General features: G+C 37.3%; 1 protein-coding gene across 3 annotated transcripts in view; it reads right to left on the bottom strand.

Moving 5' to 3' along the window:
- The window catches only part of SCML2 (Scm polycomb group protein like 2), a 103,646-nt gene extending 86,081 nt beyond the window's left edge, over window positions 1–17,565 (bottom strand). The window contains exon 1 of one of the 3 annotated variants that reach the window (XM_053917663.1): window positions 17,462–17,565. The gene's annotated coding sequence lies outside the window, so the exon portion shown is untranslated. The remainder of the gene's footprint in view (window positions 1–17,461) is intronic. The other 2 variants (XM_053917662.1, XM_071220304.1) reach the window with 2 other exon arrangements.
- Window positions 17,566–17,792: the final 227 nt, after the last annotated feature.

Below are 17,792 nucleotides of genomic sequence, written 5' to 3'. Positions count from 1 at the left end.
CAACAGAAACCACAGCCCAAGATCAGTAAGATCAGGAGATCAAGGAGACTGTACACAAAATCTCACAGGTATTCTACCACAGAAGTTTACGCCAAAAACTCAGGGGGTCAGAACAGAGCAACTTAAGAAGCAGAGGCTAACAGGAAGAATCTCACAAACAATGGGAAGACAAAGAAACAACCCCCAAATGAAAGCAAAGGGGGAAGTCTCAGAAACAATGCTAAATGAAAAAGAGGCAAGTCAACTATCAGATTCTGAGTTCAAGGAATTGGTTATAAGGAAGCTTAATGAGCTCACACAAAATTACCAAAAACTACAGGGAAACTACAATGAACTCACTGCAAACTATATCAACATGAAAAAGGAAATAGAAACTATCAACAAAGGCCAAGAGGAAATGACGAATACAATTTCTGAACTGAAGAACACAGTAGAAGGAATCAAAAGCAGGCTTGATGAAGCAGAGGACTGGATCAGCGAACTGGAGGACAAGGTAGAAAAAAAATACCCAGAATGAGCAAGATAAGGAAAAGAGGCTCAGAAAGAATGAAGAGGGGTTAAGGGAAATGCAGGACAACATGAAACGCAATAATATCCTTATAATAGGGATACCAGAAGGAGAAGAAGAAGAGCAAGGGATAGAAAACCTGTTTGAAAAAGTAATGATGGAAAATTTCCCTAATTTGATGAGAGAAAAAGTCACCCAAATCCAGGAATCACAGAGTCCCAATCAAGAGGAACCCAAAGAGGCCCACTGCAAGACACATCATAATTAAAATGGCAAAATTCCAAGACAAAGAAATAATATTAAAGGCAGCAAGGGAAAAAAAGGAAGTAACATACAAGGGAGCCCCAATAAGGTTAGCAAGTGAATTCTCAATGGAAACGCTCCAAGCCAGAAGAGAATGGCAAAAAATATTCCCAGTGATGAGAACCAGAGGACTGCAACCAAGACTACTTTACCCAGCAAGGCTCTCAATCAAGATAGAAGGCCAAATAAGGAGTTTTCCAGACAAAAGAAGTCTAAAAGAATATACCTCCACCAAACCAGCTCTGCAAGACATGCTAAAGGGGCTGCTGTAAGGAAAGGAAGGAAAAGAGAGAAAGAGGGAAGAACACAGGTACAAAGAATCGGTAATGAATAAATACCTATCAATAATAACCTTAAATGTAAATGGATTAAATGTTCCAATCAAAAGACATAGAATAGCTCAACGGATAAGAAAGCATGACCCACACATATGCTGCCTACAAGAGACCCACCTCGGGACAGAAGACCTACACAGACTGAAAGTGAAAGGCTGGAAACAAATATTCCAAGCAAATGGACAGGAAAAAAAAGCAGGGTAGCAATACTCATATCAGACAAAATAGACTTCCAAAGAAGGACCATAAAGAGAGACCCAGATGGTCACTTCATAATACTCAAAAGAAGAATCCACCAAGAAGACATAAACATTGTAAATATATATGCTCCCAACATAGGAGGACCCAAATACATAAAGAAAATCTTGAAGGACTTCAAGAAAGATATTGACAGCAACACAATTATAGTAGGGGATTTTAATACCCCACTGTCAAAGATGGACAGATCTTCTAAACAAAATATCAACAAAGATATTGTGGCATTGGACAAGGCCTTGGATGAAATGAACTTAACTGATATATATAGAGCCTTTCATCCCAAAGAGGCAAAATACACATTCTCTTCAAATGCACATGGAACATTTTCAAAGATAGACCACATGATAGGACACAAAACAAGCCTAAACAAATTCAAGAAAATTGAAATTATATCAGGCATTTTCTCTGACCATAAGGGACTGAAACTAGAAACAAATCTCAAGGAAAAAACCCCCAAACACTCAAAAACATGGAGATTGAATAGCATGCTATTAAACAATGAATGGGTGAAAAATGAGATCAGAGAAGAAATCAACAAGTTCCTGGAAACAAACGAAAATGAACTCAAAACAATCCAAAACCTGTGGGACACAGCAAAGGCAGTCCTAAGAGGGAAGTTTATAGCGATACAGGCCTACCTAGAAAGAATAGAAACAGCTCAAATAAACAACCTAACCATACACCTACAAGAACTCGAGGAACAACAACAAAGACAGCCCAGAGCAAGTAGAAGAAAGGAAATAACCAAGATCAGAGCAGAATTAAATGACATAGAGACTAAAAGCACAATTGTAAGGATCAACGAATCCAGGAGCTGGTTCTTTGAAAAGATAAACAAAATCAACAAGCCCTTAAGCAGGCTCATCAAGAAAAAAAGAGAGAGGACCCAAATAAACACAATCAGAAAGGAAAGAGGAGAGACTACAACGGATAGCACCGAGATACAAAGGATTGTAAGAAATTACTATGAAGAACTGTATGCCAGAAAATTTGAAAACCTAGATGAAATGGACAAATTTCTAGAAAAATATAACCTTCCAAAACTCAATGAGGAAGAAGCACAAAGCCTGAACAGACCAGTAATGCCTGATGAAATTGAAACAGTAATCAAAAAGCTTCTGACACACAAAAGCCCTGGACCAGATGGATTCACAGGAGAATTCTACAGAGCATTTAAGGGGGAGCTAACGCCCATCCTCCACAGATTATTTCAAAAAATTCAAGAAGATGGAAGACTCCCAAACTTGTTTTACGAAGCCAACATCATCCTAATCCCAAAACCAGATAAAGACATAACAAAGAAAGAAAACTTCAGGCCAATATCACTGATGAACACAGATGCTAAAATCCTCAACAAAATATTGGCAAACCGCATCCAGCAATACATTAAAAAGATCATCCACCATGACCAAGTGGGACTCATCCCAGGGATGCAAGGATGGTACAATATTCACAAATCAATAAACATAATACACCACATAAACAAAAGCAAAGACAAAATCCACTTGACCATATCAATAGATGCGGAAAAAGCATTTGATAAGGTACAGCACCCATTTATGATAAAAACCCTCAACAAAGTGGGAATAGAGGGAGCATTCCTCAACATAATAAAGGCCATATATGAGAGACGTACAGCCAAAATCATACTCAATGGACAAAAACTTAGAGCTTTCCCACTAAGATCAGGAACAAGACAAGGATGTCCTCTCTCACCACTCCTATTCAACATAATACTGGAAATCCTAGCCACAGCAATCAGACAAGAAAAAGAAATAAAAGGCATCCAAATTGGAAAGGAGGAAATGAAACTGTCACTGTTTGCAGATGACATGATAGTGTACATCGAAAATCCTATAGACTCCACCAAAAAACTACTCGACCTAATAAATGAATTTGGCAAAACAGCTGGATACAAAGTCAATACTCAGAAATCAAAGGCATTCCTGTATACCAACAATGAAACTGCAGAAACAGAAATCAGGAAAAAAATCCCATTTGATATGTCAACAAGAAAAATAAAGTACCTAGGAATAAACCTAACCAAGGAGGTAAAAGACCTGTACTCAGAAAACTACACAACACTGAAGAAAGAAATTAAGGAAGACACAAACAAATGGAAGCATGTACCATGCTCATGGATTGGAAGAATTAACATCATCAAAATGGCCATACTACCCAAAGCAATTTATAGATTCAATGCAATCCCTATTAAAGTACCTATGACATATTTCACAGATATAGAACAAACATTTCAGAAATTTATAAGGAACCATAAACGACCCCGAATAGCTGCAGCAATTCTGAGGAAAAAGAACAAAGCAGGAGGGATCACAATACCTGATATCAAACTGTACTACAAGACCACTGTACTGGCATCAAAACAGCCTGGTACTGGCATAAAAACAGGCACATAGACCAATGGAACAGAACAGAGAGCCCAGAGATAAACCCAAGTCTTTACAGTCAATTAATATTTGACTAAGGAGGCAGAAGCATAAAATGGAGAAAAAATAGTCTCTTCAACAGATGGTGTTGGGAGATTTGGACAGCTACATGCAAAAAAATGAAACTCGATTACCAACTTACACCATACACGAAAATAAACTCAAGATGGATAAAAGACTTAAATATAAGTCGTAACACCATAAAAGTCCTTGAGGAAAACATTGGCAGGAAAATCTCAGACATTCCACGCAGCAACATCCTCACAGACACATCCCCTAAAGCAAGGGACATAAAGGAAAGAATAAACAAATGGGACCTCATCAAAATAAAAAGCTTCTGTGTGGCTAAAGAAAACAGCACCAAATTACAAAGAGAACCAACAGTATGGGAAAACATATTTGCCAATGATACCTCAGACAAGGGCCTGATCTCCAAAATATATAAAGAACTCACACGACTCCAGTCCAGGAAGACAAACAACCCAATTAAAAATGGGCAAAGGACTTGAACAGACACTTCTCCAAGGAAGACATACAGAGGGCCCAGAGACATATGAAAAGATGCTCAGCATCACTAGCCATCAGAGAGATGCAAATTAAAACCACAATGAGGTACCATCTCACACCAGTCAGAGTGGCCAACATAAACAAATCCACAAACAAATGTTGGAGAGGATGCGGAGAAAAGGGAACCCTAGTGCACTGTTGGTGGGAATGCAGACTGGTGCGGCCACTGTGGAAAACAGTATGGAATTGCCTCAGAAAACTAAAAGTGGAACTGCCCTTTGACCCAGCAATTCCGCTGCTAGGATTATACCCTAAGAACCCTGAAACACCCATCCAAAAGAACCTATGCACCCCAATGTTCATAGCAGGACAATTTACAATAGCCAAGTACTGGAAGCAACCTAAGTGCCCATCAGCAAATGAGTGGATCAAAAAATTATGGTACATTTACACAATGGAATTCTACGCAGCAGAGAGAAAGGAGGAGCTTATACCCTTTGCAATGGCATGGATGGAACTGGAGAGCATTATGCTAAGTGAAATAAGCCAGGCTGTGAGGGACAAATACCATATATCTCACCTTTAACTGGAACATAATCAACAAAAGAAAAAAGCAAACAAAATATAACCAGAGACATTGAAATTAAGAACATTGTAACAATAGCCACAGGGGAGTGGGGAGGGGATAGTGGGGAGAGGGGTCTATAGGAGCTACTATAAAGGACACAAGGACAAAATCAAGGGGAAGGGTAGAGGTGGGGGAGGGAGGTGGGGCTGGCTGGGGTGGGGTGGACAGAAGGGGAGAAAATGCAGACAATTGTAACTGAATAAAAATTAATTAATTTAAAAAAATAAATAAAGATACACTAATGGCCAACAGCACATGGAAATATACTCAACATCATCAGTATTCAGGGAAGCTCAAATTAAAAACACAATTAGATACCATTGCATAAATGGCTAAAACTAAAGAGACTAACAATACCAAATGCTGATAAGGATGTGGAACTGGACCTCTCATACACTGCTGGTAGGAATATAGAACAAGTGTTTCTATAAAAACAGAACTTTCTTAAGAGTTAAACACAAACCAGTGAGTAGTTCGAAACCACTATCAAAAGTGAGATTGCGTCCACTATGGCAATTTAAGGATTCTTTCAGGGTCACGATAAAATCAAAATAATTTGCCCTAAACATTCTTCTTTCGCTATAAAGTAGACAGCCTTTACTGTTTTCCCTCTTGAGCCATGTGGCTCCCATATTTCACTACACCAATCATTTCAATGTTAAATGAAATAGTTTTCCCTTTAGGGGGGAAATATGATCTTGGCCCTATTTTATTTCCTTTATATACAGAGTGGGGCAACAGTGGGTTTAAAGTTGTTTGTATGGAAAATAATACAATAATTAATAAATAATAATACAAGAATAAATTCTGTGGCTCGCAACTGTAAACCTATTTCTTTTCAAACATTCTGAAATTCATACGTTTCATTGAAAATTTATATTATCCTCTGACTCTCCCCAATATGCTTGCTATCCAAGTTTTATATTTGGCATATGTAAATATGTAAATTCTCACTCAACCTAGGCTCTAAATCTAAGATCAAAGTGAATGTTTAAGCTTACTTTTGAGCAAAGAAGGATTTCTGTGTTAGAAAGTATGACTACTTATGCTGTCTTAAACTACAAACTGCCATGTACTATACAGACAAAACTGAGCAGCAAAATACTACAGCCTCCTCCTTACTACAAAATGCCTAAACCTCAAAGGAAAAAAATTAAATCCCTGATGGGAAAATGGATAATTCCACTCCAAAGAAACAAAACCAATATACGAATTACTTTTCTACTGGGCTTTCAAACTATAAGAGCTAATCCATTTAAACCAGTCAACAGAATAATTTTTTTTTGTTTCACTTGAACTTGACTTTATTCACATGACTTTATTTACAGACACTGAGCATAACCTCATGTGTCAAGTGTTTATGCCCATAAGATTAAAAAAGGCAGAGCCTCTGCCCTCTGAAAGATTCCCTGCAGGGCTTCCCACGCTGTGTTCCCACCCAATATTTCTACCCAACAGCAGATATCAAAGTCAGTCTTGTATAATACAAGTTATTCACCTGCTCACCTTTCCTCACAGATTGCAAAGTGATTGAGAATACAGGCCATTGCAGCTCTCATACAACTAGCACAAAGCCTTACACTTAAAAAGTACTTAAATGTTCACTGATAGTGACTAATAGTGGCTAAAATTCACTATAACTGTACATATAGGTCTGTATAGGATTATATGAGCAAAAGATTTAAGCATGGAGAGGAACATAGGATATATACTAGCTTGTGATGGTAAAGATGATGGTATGTACTGACTGGGTGTTGTGGGGGAGCTGAGAGAGTGGGAGAGATGGTATTTTATAAATATCTCCTGTGTGATATAATCCTATTTGTATAAAATCGTAAGTTTGCATAAAGTAATACAAAAATATTTTGGTAATTCTCCTGTTTTTGCATCATAGGTGGTGAGATTTTGGGTGAACTTTATTTTCTTCCTTATATTTCTATGTATTAATTGAATTCTTCACAATGGTATCTATTAAATAATCAGAGAGAGTTATTTTCATGGGGGGAGGGAGTGCTCTGATAAGTTTTTTTTTCATAAATCCCTAAATGTTGTTATATTATTAAGAAGCTCTATATATGCAATGCTGGTCTATCACACTTAACAAATTATACATATTCTTGAAGAAAAAAATTATATTGTGATGGTAGCCATATCAACTACATATTAATATTATTTCAAGTGCTTAAAGCCATTCAAGTTACTTCATCTCTCTGAGTCTTCATTTTCCCGTATGTAAATTAAAAGTAATACCATGTACACTTCATAGTGTAGTCATGAAAATTAAAGACAGTATAGGTAGAGCACCCAGCATAGTATCATGAATAAGTGGAAGCTCAAAGACTGTTTTTTATCCCATCCCATCTGCCCTAGTTAAAATTCCCTGAGATGAGTGAGTTTCAGCATTAACACTTAACATTATGTTGTAATGATACCTGAACATTACTTAATTATTCTTTCAAAGTATGGACCAAAAAGGTGTTTAAAGAAACAAAAGTGCTTTAAGTATATGCTAATGGAAGTAAACTAGATTTTGGGTGCTGAGCACACAATTGAGTATACAGACATTGTACTATAATGTCGTACACCTGAAATTTATATAATGTTATTAACCAATGTTACCCAATAAAGTTTAATAAAAATTAAAATTAAAAAAGAAACAGAAATGCTAAGTTTATGTCACTCTTAAACAGTACTAAATAAATACACATATATACATACACACATGTATTTATAATGCCCAGACATATAATTACCAAAGAAAGCAGCTGCCATCTAATAATCAGCATTATCGGAAAACTTACATATTCTAGCTAAAGCCACAAGAAACTTGATGTCACCCTATGTTGTATAACTCTGAGGTATAATTATTCATGAATATATTATTTCCTTTAGGGTTGGTGAGTACTGAAAATAAATTTTGGCCCTTTGTGAACCAAAAAAGCCTTTGTGGACTCCTAGAAGCTAGAATAGGTTTTTTCTTTTTTATACATTCATCACCCCCCACAAGCAAAAGGGAAAAAATCACCTATAATCCACCATCAAACAATAATAACCTGCTGTTAACCATATAGTATATATCCTTTCAATTTTTTAAAATCACATATGTAAATCCATATATTTAAATCACTCTTAAATGTATATTTTCCAAATCCTATATATCATAATCTTCAAATGAAATTCTTCCTATATGATAAATTCATAAAGCCAACATTTTATCTAAAATAAAAACTGGACAATAATAAAAGTGCAAAGTTAAACCCCAGAGAAAACTGCAGAAAAAGCTTAACTTTGCTCTCAATATACTTTGAACTGCTTCAGCACTTTAACAAAGACTCAAATTAAGACCCCACCCTAAGTAGTGCTCAATGTTACATGGCAGAGAACACTTTGGTGAGAAAAAAAAAAAAAAAGCTTTGTTTAGTTTTTACCACCATAAGAAGTTGCTTCATTAAATGCATTAAAAAAACCCAACAACCCTGAAATATAAATAAGCCAAAAAAAGGTATTACATTCACACTATTTTATAGTGTCTGACATTTAAATTTCCTTTACCAAAAGATCAGTTACACTAAATCTAGCAGGCTTTGACCAAGCATACACAACAGCCTGGGATCTTTTACAAAACAAAACCATTTGTTTTGTTGCTTGTATCTTGGCACAGATTTAATCACTAAGAGACCCAAAAAAATGCTTTGAAAAGTCTTATATTGTTTTAAACCATTTTCTCAATATTATTAAACAATGTAAACAGTAATTAATAGAGAAATTATTAAACCTAAAACTCCAGTTGCACTTATCTGATTCTGAAGAAAATTCTAGTTTGGTTGGAGTTTTGTTTTGTTTTGTTTTGTTTTAAGAAAGACAGTTTTAAAGGACTATTTAGCAAGTTAAGGAGTCTATAATTCTAAGATTACAGAATCCTTCCATTATTTGTTTTCTTGGGGTTTTTGTTTTTGTTTTGCCCTTCCTTTTTTTGTGTGTTTTATTTTGAAGATAAGGTATTATATATACCATGAGTCTCTAATTAGAGACTACTACCTGAAGAGTCAACAAGGGTGACAAGGACAGGAACTAAATAAGTTTAACAAGCAAAAATTTTCCCAGGTCCCTTTACATTTCAGCTGTTATAAAATAGAATTATAGCAACCTGAGAGAGTATAAAATAAACTAAACACAGATGTTGAGCTGAAAAATATAAATTTGTTCCCACATCAACAGCAAGGTTTCCTGCCATTTTTCTCAGACAGAAGTCCCATAGGTGGGAATAATGTCCAAACTTAAGCATTATTAGACTTGTCCACTGAACCTCCCATTTGACAGATATTAAAACCCACATATTTGAAAAAGTGACCTTAAATTTAGATAACATCAAATTTTTACTGGTGTAGAAAAGACTCTCAAACCATGTTATATATTTACCAGATTAATCTTTTCCTGATGGCCACCAGGATTTTGGTAATATGATAATACCCATAATACAAAGAATTGCTGCGATACCTCACTTTCTGCAACTTGGCCTCTACCTTCCCTCTTCTCCTATAACTGCTTCCAAGTCTTCACTTGCCTCCTGGACATCAAACCCCATTTCAGTCATTCTCCTTGACACTTCAGAAGCCCTCTGTGGTAGGTAACCCTTCATTCCTGACACCTCTCCTCTCTGAGTCTCAGACATGTGTTATTTCCTGGTTGTCCTACCTCTCTTATCCCTGTGTCTACTTCCTTCTTCTATCCTAGCCATTGATCTTCCTTAGTCACTCAATCTGTTCATCGAGATTCTAAAAATTTTAGAGTCTAGAATCTCATTCTATTCCATGGCTGATATAACACCCCATGTGGATGTCTCCTATATTAGTATCGCTAGTCCTCATCTCTCTCCAAAATTTCTCGTCTAGCCAATTGAACATCACTTTGAATGCCTCACAATCACCTCAAACACTACATTTTTTAAAAAATCAAACTCTTTTGCCCTCCAAAATTTGCTCCTCTTCCTCTGCTTCCTATTTTAACAGGCACTATGAACTCCCAATCTTTCTGAGTTACAAGTCATCTTTGATTCCCCTCCTATCTTATCAAGTTCAAATCAGAAAGCTGGTAGTGAAAGAAAAATTATTCAAATCTAGTTTGTCAGACACCAAAAGACAAGATTCCAATATACTGTACATGCTTTGAAAGGGAGAAATAAAAAGATACACTACGCATCCTGGACAGAATAGATCCATGAAGACAGAAGAAAATAAAAGATTACAGTCCCTGGGGTCTAATGATGGTGGTGTTGGCCGTGGTAATAATACTACTAAGAGCTGTCACTTATTGAGCTCTTGCTAAATGACTGATACCCTACTAGGGACTTTTATACATTTTTCTTATCTGAAGCCTGTTATCAATTGATACTGTTATTAATGTCCATTTGAAAGTTAAGGATACTGAGGCTCAAAGAGCTGCATAAGATCACCCAATTAGATTTGAACCTAGGCCCATGAATGTTTAAAACCATTATGCCAAAATTGCTTCTGTATTGTTTATGTACATTCCTTATCTCCCCTGGTAGACTATAAGCTTTTGGGGACAATATCATGTCTGGTTCATCTTTGTATTCTCCAGTGTCTATCCAGTGTCCATCACATAATAGGGCCCCCAAAATGTTTGCTAAACAAGTAAATAAAATCTGCTGTGCTACAGGTTACTTATACCTAAATTACACAGCACCAGAACACTTCAGTTTTTTAAAATGTGGTAAGATTTTTCTCTTGGCTGTCATCGTTGTCCTCTCTGTTCTTTTTCTCAATGTCTAATCTGCTGTCTTCATTTACACACAACTCTAGGTCAACAGGCCAAGGAGAAAATTCTTGGAGATCTTAAAGATAGTTCCTGGCTCTCCACATCTCTTTATTTTCCAACATCTACCAGACCTTTATGTTTCTACTCTGGATTTGATTTCTAGGATGTTTGAGGTCCCAAAAAGATAGGCCCCAGCATAAATGGGTTAGTACTACAGGTATTTTTTTTTTTCAGGGAGAAGAGCAACTAGGGATATATGTTGTACCAGAATTCAGTGTATAAGTTCTAATTACATAACAGTTGGAACCAAAACATGTGCTTAAACCAACATTCACACAAAAAAGGAAAACAAAGTCCCTACACAAAAAAATAATCTAACTGCAAAAATATTTCATTCTATACCCTTGAATATATATATCAACAGTAAGAAGTTTCAAGGCTAATAAAGATTAATAAATATGTTTGTTGGTAGTTTTAAAGAAAATGATGGAATAAGTGATGGAAATTATAGTACACACATATAACTCACCAGAGACTGTTAATGAAATAGCATAAGTAGAATTTTTTTTTCATTTTTAGTCTACCTCATTATATAGACACTGCTTTTAAACTTGAAAAACAAACAAAATAGCTCTTTATTGCCCAGTAGATACACAAAAGGATGATAGAGAAGTCTGAGTTAACTGCAAAAAATACCTTTAAGTTTTTCGTTTTGACTGGAAAATAATTTATTTTGGCTTGAAACTTTGGTTTCAAGGTTATTTCACATTTATGCTTAAATGCAAGAACACACATTGATTTGATTCAGATACATTACAGCTATATTATTTTCCTTTTACAAAGAAAAGCTAGCTCTTTTAACTAAAATTTTGCTTCTGGTAATGGTGATTATCCTAGTACAGGATAGAAAAAGCATATATATCCATTGTACAGCCATATATAACCTGTTAAATTGGACATGATTCATCACGTTAAGATTCTACTCAAGTAAATTATCAAATTTCCCATTTTCTGATATATCTATAAAAGTAAACAGAAAAAACTAAATTTTAATGTGTGATTACCTTTAAAAATAAATTTTCATCTCTGAATTGTCGATAATAAATATTAGGAATGAACATTTTTGGTAGTGATGGTTTATCAAATCAAGCCTTCTGGAGGAAATTAAGGATTCTAGAGAGGCAATTTTAATTATGCTTTAGTAAAATTGACTGCAACAAATTAGAAGTTAATCTTTTTCTGTGTAAAAACAAGTCCCCCCAAAACAACTATTTTCAAGAATTTTTAATTTATCTAAAAACAGCCTACAAGTTAAAATAATTAATACTTACAATTTTAAAATAATGTATGTGAAAATTATGCATTTAGTTAAGAAGTATGTTATGTCAGAAAACAAATAAATGAAAGTCAAGGGTTGCAAAAATCCCAGTTTATACTTGCAAATGCCTAAAGTTCTAAAGCATAGCCACAGGTTAATTGCCTAAAGATCTGCTGCCCACTGACATTTGCAGAGGACTGGACTTAATAGCAGGGCATGTCAATTTACTACTACAGGCAGCTCTCCATGCCACATTTCAACCAAGGAACTGGGTCAGGTTACAGCCTGTTCCTATTATCACAGCAGTCTAGATTTATGGTTTCTAACACCAGCCCTACAAGAAATAATGGGAATGATGACAACGACAATTCCTGCTAGACAACAGGCTACAGAAAGCATGCCATAAACCAAAATGTGAAGTGACCAGAAAACTAAACATCCCTGACAATGCTTCAAATATGAGGCAGGTGTCAGTGAATTGCTTATTTAAATATTTCTACAACCTCAAAAAATCTCAGAGTTTCTAGTCTAAACCAAGCAATATATAAATATACTTATCATTATTGAGTACTATATTTTCTTTTAATAACCATCAAAGACAATGTGTTTAACAGATGTATTAAAACTCTACCAAGTTAATAAAAAATAAAGATAATACTGATCATTACTTTTCAAAAACCTTTATATTGAAAAATACTCCAAATAATACTTTGAATCTATCAAAAGAAAAAGACACATTTCACAGCAAAGGGCACATGTTTACAACTGTATTCAAAGGCAAGAGAACTGGAGAAGAAACACATCTGATTCATTCACTGCTTAATTTAAAACTAAATATATAATCAAAATCTTAAACCAGCTAAAAATGATGAAAGGTGGGAAAAGTGAGTAAATGTTTAAAAAAATAAGAACTTTGTCAATACACGTGCTTAAAAGCCTAAGCAAATGAAGCTGTTTATGTCTGGAATTCAGCACCAGTTAATCCTTATGAGAAACAAAGGTCCAGATAAATCAAATATGTAGTCTAAAGACAAGAAGCAAAAAGAGTCTCACCAACTTTCCCTGAGAAAAGAAAGCATCCTTTTAAGGTATGCTCTAGAATTGCAATATATCTGTCCCATCTGAATTTTACAATGGCATGTTACCACAAAAGGTGGGCACTCTTTCCGCTCTTATAACAATTTGCTCCTACAAACATAGGAAGGGGCAGAGCCACTGCCATAAACATAGATCACAAGTAGTAGGCAATCAAATGCTCTCCATTTTCAAATGTTTCCCAGCTCTTTACTCATACAAAGCTTTTTTTTTTTTTACTCTGGTTAAATAAGGAATTCATCTAGCCTAGGTCAGATGATTGTGAAATTAAGCTACCAGCACTATCATATAAACTGCTTATAGGAGCCTCAAATCTTTCACTTTTAACACAGTAAGCTATCCCTATTTCTTACATTAAAACCTTTCCATCACATGTCCAAAAATGAAAGAGAAAGATTTAGGGATATATGTTCAGTAGAAATCACTTAGCATTAAAATCACAAGTGTCATTATTTCTAAGGTGGCTAAGATTTAGTTATATTAGACAACATAAATACAAAATAAGCAAAAATGCCTTACTCATGAAAACCAAAGAACATATGCACATTTCAAATCCTGGGTAGTTTCTGAAATTTTCTCAACTTATCCGGTTTTCAGAGCTACCATCTCTGCTATCTTTTTTTAAATGACATGTTATCACTACAATAAAGGCATTTGTATGCTTAGAGTAGCCAAAGCCCAAACTAATTAGAACCTAGAAAACTTACCACTAAATTATACTAACCCATTTTAATCTAAAATAAACAGCCGTGGTTTCTTTCATCTATTTCTCCAAGGTAAAAAGATCATAAATATTAAGACCCCAAACCAAGGAAGGATAAACTTTTTCTTTCAAAATCACCAATATTTACCATTTTTTAAATTTCCCTTTTTGGGGGGAGGGGGTTCTGAAATCAACAATCATTTCAAATTCTAAGATAGTATGTAGTAATTTTCAGACATTAATAATGTTCCTAAAATTCTTAGGGGTACTTGATTTGCTCACTCCAAACTACAAAACACCTGGCAATGCCAGACCAATATTCCTACCATAGCCTCATGACTCTAACGTTGATGACTGTGGGAGATCTCACTTTGTTCATATCTTGTATTTCCTAAAAACCAGAAATAAGTCAATAAGGAGACAATGAGGTCTTTCCCAGGGAGAGAAGCTAATAGAGATGAACTCAGATTTCCATTTACAACTGAAATGAGAATAGAGGGGAAAGTTATAGACAGGGTAACCTGGCCAAAAAAAAAAAAAAGGACTAGAGGTGACTAATAATTCTAATACCTAAAATAGTAAAAGATCCCTTGCATGCACCAGTGTTCCGGCTACTAAAGTTACAAGTGATTTGTATTAACCCAAAGAGAGGGGCAGTAAAATATTCAAGTGAACATGTCCTCCTCTTTCTACTGTCTCCCATCCTTCAAGAGCTCAAACTAAAATTGTGATTTGGATCTTCCGTAAATGGAACAAGGGGCTACGGCATTTTCATTCAAAGACTTGGTATTTACTCAGCCTTTTCAAGGCACTTTACTATATCATCAATTATTTCTCAGTGAGGCAGTGCAAGATTACCCTGACAATTTCAATGATGCGGAAACAGACACCAACAGCAAAGGGAACAGGGGCAGGAAGAAGGAAGATAGGAACCATCTGGGAGGAACAGGCAGGCAGCTAAAAAGGAACAAACCCTAAAGAAAACAAGAGTCACATCTGGCTTATAGCTGACTATCATAACCTTTGTCATTTTTGAGCTCAGAGAGAGTTCTAAAACATTTTGCAAAAAGGAAGTGCTCTAAATGACCAGTCAGTAAATATCTAGTTACCTCCTAAACTACTTGGTCATAGAAGTAGTTTTTTTAGCATTAAAAATATCCAGTCTCCAAAGCACATTCTGATTTCAAGTTACACCAGTCAATTTCCCCTCAATCATTATGTTTGACTCAGAAAACAACCTCTCATAAAAATGTATTCTTTTATAGAATCAGAACAAAAGAGGTATAAGTTAAAATTACACAAATCAGAAAATTAAGTTACACCCAGAATTTCATTTAGAGAATTATGACCAAAATTCCTGAATTTGCCATTGAAATAAAAGGATTGCTTGTTCTACATTCATATTAATTTTCTTAACTATAGAACCTTGAACCTTTCAGGAATAAACTACTGATGAAGAGCCTTAAACACCCAGAAACCACTACACATAGCAACCTCTGAATAAATGTACATTGAACTGAACTCCATACTGACAGCACAGTGTTGACTATCAACACTTAATAAAGATGTGTTGACTGAAGTATAAACCGAAAGGACTGACCTACTGCCTCATGAGAAAAACTGATATCACTTCTTTAAGACTGGCTCTAATGTTTTTTGTACACATTATGACATCCTTAGCTTTAAAGCATCCTCACACACAATGTAGTTTGGTTAATTTTTTTTCCACACTATCAACTTCAAAACAAGTCAGATTCTCTTAGTAAACAGGTATACACCCTCAAAAAGCACATATGGTTGTGTAATATATATGAAATTTATTCAAAAATTCCAAAACCATTTTAAATGGTATTAGACTAAATTTTTTTTAATTCTATCACACTGTTTTGAAAACTATGGATAAAGCTACAGCTGAACAAATGCAAGACATCAGGTTAGTGCTCATAAACTCACTCCTTTCTTGAAATCCCAATTGTACTCATTTCCAAAAGCTTATTTTCACATTTCTTCCATTAAATATACAAAACCACAAACAGAATAAAAGAACATTCATCCTTGGAAATACATTATTTAATGAGTAATTCAGAAAAAGAATGGCAAGAAAGGCAAAAAATTGTCATATTGAAGAACCTCCCCAAGCACTGTTCTTGATGAAAATTAAATCTGCATCTATGAACTATTGTTATACAATTGCTTGTCATAGGAAGCTATATTCCATAAATGTTATATATCTTATAATATTCTTTCCCCAAAGCGGAAATATAAATAGCTCTGGAATCATTAAAAATGCAGCAGTATCTGCAGTGTTTAGGAAAGAAAACTTTAATTTTGTAAATCATATGATCACAATGAAGTACTTACTTTCCCTGCCTCAGATTTCGCTAATAACCGATCCATTCACTTTCTAGAGATGTCCCAAAGTCACCCTACAGTTAAGGCATCAATGCTAATCTAATTCTTCAAAGTAGAGGTCAATATGAAATTGTAATCACACTTTATAAGAATGACAAATGTTTTACAACCTTTTTAAAAAAAATCAACAGTCTTAAATGAGAACTTGTACCTTAAATACCTGTGCTGTCAAAACATTTGGGGGGAGGAGAAGCCCAATTACTGTTTAGTCCTCAAAGCTACGTAAAACCACAAAGCGCAAAACCTATTAAATTCACCCATCCGCTCTACCTCTGACGATTCACACTAGGATGCAGCACAACCACTAACCAGGTGGGAAAAGCGAGAACGCTGTCTGAAAACTAAGGTAGCAAAGGTCCGTAGCCCGCCCCCGCAAGCCCCAGCCGCTCTTCCACTCCTCAGCTCCTCCCCTCCTCCGCCCCGCCGCCCCGCCGCCCCGCCGCCCCGCCGCCCCTCCGCCCCTCCGCCCCTCCGCTCCTCCACACCTTCGGAGAGTTGCAGCCGCGCTATCTGCCCGCCCCCCATCGGAGAGCGGGCCGTGGCCTCCTGCGGCTCACCAACCCCTCGACCCCGACAGGCCACTGGCGCGCCCCCCTGCTTCTCCCCACCCCCAACTGCCACGAGCCCCAGGAGCAACTCCGAGGTGCACCTCGCACCAATGCCCAAGCCCGCGCTCTGCCACTGGCGCATCCTTCCGAGTTGATATTTCACTCCAAACTCCAAAAGTTACTTTACAACTCCCCGGGGAGCAACCGAGCGAGTTTAAGCCCAAACCACGCACAGTCATCCCCAACCACGTAAAGTCAGCCCCACCGCCCACCCGTGCCGCCCCGGGGCCCCAACCCGGCCCCACTCATTGCCGAAGGATGCTCGGAAGGGTGCTGTGCAACGGGACCCGGGGGGACTCTTCGAGGCGGCACGAGAAAGGCTGAGGGCACTACGTGGGGCAGGGGATCCCTGGCCTCGAGGAATGAGGCCACCGAAGGTGGGCGACAGAAGTGCAGGGCCCAGCTAAGGCCCGATCCCGCGGGGCGGCTGAGGGGGCGTTCCTCGCGCGGGATGCGCCGCGAAGGGCTCCGAGCTACCCATCCACCCGCGGAAAACAACCAGATCCTGGACGCCAAGGCTCTGCCTCTCTGGTCCTCAAGGGGCCCCGAGTGGCCACATACCTAAGGTCTTGTCGGCAAAAGGAGCAAATTTCGGTCACACTAGTCGCCGACTCCCGCGAACAGGGACCAATCTTCACACCGCTGCCGCCATGTTTGAGAAGCCGCGCGCGGAGCCGCGCATGCCCCGCAACCGCCACCAGCGCCCCGCCCCCGCTGGCCCGCGTGCTCCGCGGTTGCCGCGTGCACGCCCTTTTACCGCGGCTGCACGCGGGGCCCGAGTAGGGGGCTCAGCTGTGAGCCGGCGCGCGCAGACACTGCGAGCCCGGGAAAGCTCTTGGCAGTTTTCCCATATCCTCCTCCCACAATCTGCCCTCCCGCCAAAAAAGCCAGT

Source organism: Desmodus rotundus, chromosome X (assembly GCF_022682495.2).
Source record: "Desmodus rotundus isolate HL8 chromosome X, HLdesRot8A.1, whole genome shotgun sequence".
Lineage (NCBI taxonomy): Eukaryota > Metazoa > Chordata > Mammalia > Chiroptera > Phyllostomidae > Desmodus > Desmodus rotundus.
Note: the sequence above shows the minus strand (reverse complement) of the source record. Positions and strands in the feature narration are given on the sequence as shown.